The 4455-nt window shown below is 41.8% G+C and overlaps 1 pseudogene; it reads left to right on the top strand.

The window, feature by feature from the left end:
• The first annotated feature begins 3683 nt into the window (after window positions 1-3683).
• The window catches only part of LOC132036792 (cytochrome P450 CYP72A219-like), an 11910-nt pseudogene continuing 11138 nt past the window's right edge, over window positions 3684-4455 (top strand).

Raw genomic sequence — 4455 nt, 5'->3', positions numbered from 1 at the left:
ACCCCCTTTCTTCGGGGGCCGCGTTTCATGCGTTGCGTGTACTCCCCGAGTGAGCTACGGATACTAGCGGGACATGCTCCGGCGGGATTGGCGAGCTCCACTTGTTCCGGAGTCTTTGCCGAGTCAGAGTTTGTGCATGTTATGATATCCGAGTCATGTTAGAGACTTTGCAGACAGAGTTGTGTGCATCAGATGTCATTTGTGAACGGCTCTATAAGCCGTCGATTTGTGATATGTGATATTACCGATTTTGTACGTTCGCAAGTTTGTGTTTGATTTGAATTTATGCATTTATGATTTGGCCAAGGGCCCAATGTGAGTATGAGTATTACGACAGTCTGAGGGTTCGCTCGGCCCTGAATAAGGGTCGGGTGCCCATCACACCCTATCGGAAATTGGGGTGTGACAAAGTGGTATCAGAGCAGGTCTGTCCTAGGGGGTTGTCTGCAAAGTCGTGTCCGGTAGAGTCCTGTTTATGGTGTGAAGCGCGCCACATTTATAAACAGGAGGCTACGGGGCATCTAGGATGGTTACTCTTCTTTGGCATCTTAGATCGTCTTCAGAGAGCCAAGTTATAGGAAATTCCCGACCTTGGCCTTCGACCCGGCGGGGGGATCGGCGTTGACAGGCGGAAGCGACTAGTGGTATGGAAGGTTGCAAAGCACGCAGGCAAGTAAAGATACGAAAGATATATGTTAAGTAAGGTGTCGGTATGCGATTGGAAGGCAAAGTTGGAAACTGAAAAGGAAGGTAAGCAAGAAAACGTGATATGTGTGGTCGTGTGGAGCATATGAGGTAAATCTAATACCTTTGGACCTTGGTGAATATTGAGAGCCATTGTGTGGCTATGATACAATATAATATGATGTGGTATGTATATATGTTGATGGTCCCGTGAGGCATCATTGGTATTTCTGCGTGCGAGGGTTTGGAATGGCAAGAAATACGAGAGGGGGAACTGCGAAATTTTTCTAGAAATAATACGAGAATGAGATACGAGTTGGACAAAATTTTGAAAAAGGTCGGGATAATAGTAGCGATGAAAGTCGGCGATTTGTAAATACGGTCTGCCCTCTAGGAATAAGTTAACTATGGAATGAGCGGCGAAATAGTCAATAAAGGCGTCGGTGGAGATATGGTAGTAAGGAAATTTGGAAGGACTTATGCTACTAGGCGATGACTTTGAAGGATTGGTAGGTTTGGGTAAAATGATATAATTAAGACGAGGGTACGAAGGAAAAGAATTGTGACGAATAGGGATGTGTTAATAAGGCAATGGCCTTGGATGTATCGTGAGGGCGTTCTGGGGATATGATAAGATTCCAACGTACTCAATATTATGTGCAGAAGGTTGTGCGGTGGAAAAGACGCAGTCAGGAAAGCATTAAAGCGTCGCATTTCATCAAAGTTCCAAAGTTAAGCGTCTTTGGTGCGAGAGCAATTCCAGGATGGGTGACCCCCTGGGAAGTTTTCCGAAAATTCCACAAATTTAGAGGTAAGGAGCGAATAAGGAATTGAGGTAGTCTAGGAAAGATTAGGGCATGTGAAGCGACCAGAAACCTCAAAAGGACACGCAGGACGGCGTGAATCAGGTCGGCGAAGAGAAGGAGTTAGCGGAAAGAAAGGAATAAAGGAAGCGAGACAACAGTGTAGTAATAGGCTGTGATGTATGATTGAGGATACGAGCACTATAAGCGGAGGACTGTGTAGGACTAAGTTATAGAAAAGTAAGAAATAAGAGAGAAATAACGAACGTTAGAAAATGACTAAGGTGACACGGATAAAATGTGAACGCATAGAACACATTTTGGAAATGAGAAAAGGACTATGTAAGAGTAGTATGTTGCAACGGCCTGGAGGTAGTATAAGATTCCTCGTGTGCAGAGAATGAAACAGGCATGAATGGGTAATGGTATAAGCATACCCCTAAAAGGGGGAAAGCGGGTAAGAGAAATGCAAAAGAGGGAATGAGAACAGTTGATATGATAGTGTGTTTGGCATGGACGTCCGGGCTACCAATGAGGCCCCCCCTCTCGCGAAGTAAGCTAGTGAGGTCGGAAAACCAACAATAAGTGTACAAGGGTTAGGATGGTGTTTGCGGTGATGTGAGAAGTCTTACAAAAACCTCGAATGACACGACGTTAGAAAACAGACGGGTATGAAGAAAAAGAGTATGACATGAGAATGGTATTGGATAGCCTAAGATAGTATGAAGGATAGCGACGATAGCTATAAGGGGGGGGAGCTCCCCGAGGCGATTATGATGACCCCGTACGATTAGTCGAACATTCGAGGACGAATGTTCTAAAGGAGGAAGGATGTTACATCTCGCATTTCGCACGTCGGAATATTTTTAAGTTGGTTGCGAAGAATTATGGACGAAGTTATCTCTTGACTTCGTTATACGACAAATAGTTTATGAACTTTGTTGGAAAGGAAGCATTAAGGAAAAAAATTGGGACTAAGAGTGCATTATGAGAAAAAATTTAAATTTCATGAAATAAGAATGAAATTGGGCCATGGCCACATGAGTGCTTTGAAATATATACATATGGAACTAGATGACATGTTAATCATATTAGTCATCTTTTATTATTGGAAGAAAATTCTAGAAATTTGAATAAATTTGGAGGGAAAGAAACTATTCTTTTGCATGACTTATTGGAGAAGCCATAAAAGGGACCTATGTACTCAACTTATATTTGTAGAGGCTATATGTATATATATGTATAAGGATGACAAGTCGGAAGATTTCATCATTTATTGTCAAGGAAAAATCTAGAAAAATTGAGAAAAAAGGAAACATCAACCGGCCATGTGCCACATTTATTTGTATATATACGTATAAATTTTGACCAAAAGACAAAAAGTCATCTTTTCCCACACTTTAGAAATTTCAAGAGACAAGAAGAAAAAGCAAGAGAGGCTACGGCTATGTATGACCGAATCGGCCCATGGAAGATTGATCATGGAAAAATTATTTTTCTTCTAGTTTGTGGCTAAATGGAAGGTCTTCTATCTTGTGGAGTAGTTGTTGGAAGGAAAGAACCACTTGTTTTGTAGAAACAAGCTTAGCGAAACATGAATAAAGCAGAGGAAAAGGTATGAATCAATCTTATCTTTCTTATTATGAGTGATTCGTGTATGTTTGTGAAGTGTGGAAATGGATTAAAATCATGAAAACATGGAAGTTGAAGCATAGTCGTGTATGTGTGTGTGTCTAGCCGTGTGCATGTGTGTTTGATGTAGGAATGAAGAACAAATCGTATTGACATGTTTTGTGTGTTGTTGTAAGGTGAAGAAAATGGATAAACTTCATGAGATGATAATGTTGAAGGTGCGGCCGTGAGGGGCTGTTTTGGGGGGAGTAGGATGAACAAATTTTATGTTGTGTTTTGGTAGTTGTTTGTTGCGGATTATGTAGTGAAAATGAAGGTTTGATGACCTTAAATGGAAGTCGTAAGTGTAGGGGCTGATTTGAGAATGTAAGGTGCTTTTAATATAGTTCTTGAATTTATAAAAATAATGTTGTAACGTATGGGGTTGTAGATGTAGTTCATGAATTCGGAAGGTAGAAATGTGTTGTCGTTGTCCTTGTTGAACTTGGAAGGTTTCGGGTAGTGTTGCATGAGAGAGGGGCTGATTTGAAGCTTAATGTGACATCAATATGTTTTCTTGAATGTATGGAAATGATGTTGTTAATATATGAGGTTGTCGACATAGTTTATGAATTTGAGAGGAAGAAGTATGTCGTTGTTGTATTCATTAAGTTGGAAGATTTCGGGTCGCATAGCGTATTGTTGAATTGTCTTGAAATATTATGCGACTTGCTTAGAATGCGTTATGAATTGATTATGGATGTCATTATTATGATTATTGGTTTGGTTGTTGTTGATATTAGCCGAGTTGAATTCTCGGGTTGGTGAATATATAGGGGGAGGGTCTTTTAGAAATTTAGTAGATAAAGTGTCACGACCCAACACGTGGGCGTGGGCGGGTCCTTCCTACGGACACCCGTACGTACTTATCGGTCCAGACATACTAAACGATCGATCCATTCGGACATACGAAATCCATACAATATCTAATATCGAGTCACGCGAACATACCTATACATATATACATTCTTAATACGTACGAAGCGGGTGAGGCTATCATAACGGATAAATCACAAACTCGCACATCGTGCCAAACCGGTGACAACCCAATTTCCCGGAAAATGTCGGGAAACCCCTAACATCGAACGGGAAACGGAAGACGGGGCGAGGGGGCCCCCCGTCCCCCAAAAGATTATATATATACGGGAAAATATGAACAACGGAAAATATATACCAAAAAAATCGGCTCCGGGGGTCAAAAAAAAGCTCGTCAACGACGGGCCCCATATCCTATCCGGGGTCGTCCCTACTGTGGGCTGTAACACGGCCCGCCCCAAGCAAAGGGGTCGATGCGAGT

The sequence above is a fragment of the Lycium ferocissimum genome, chromosome 11 (genome assembly GCF_029784015.1).
Source record: "Lycium ferocissimum isolate CSIRO_LF1 chromosome 11, AGI_CSIRO_Lferr_CH_V1, whole genome shotgun sequence".
In the NCBI taxonomy this organism is placed as follows: domain Eukaryota; kingdom Viridiplantae; phylum Streptophyta; class Magnoliopsida; order Solanales; family Solanaceae; genus Lycium; species Lycium ferocissimum.
Note: the sequence above shows the minus strand (reverse complement) of the source record. Positions and strands in the feature narration are given on the sequence as shown.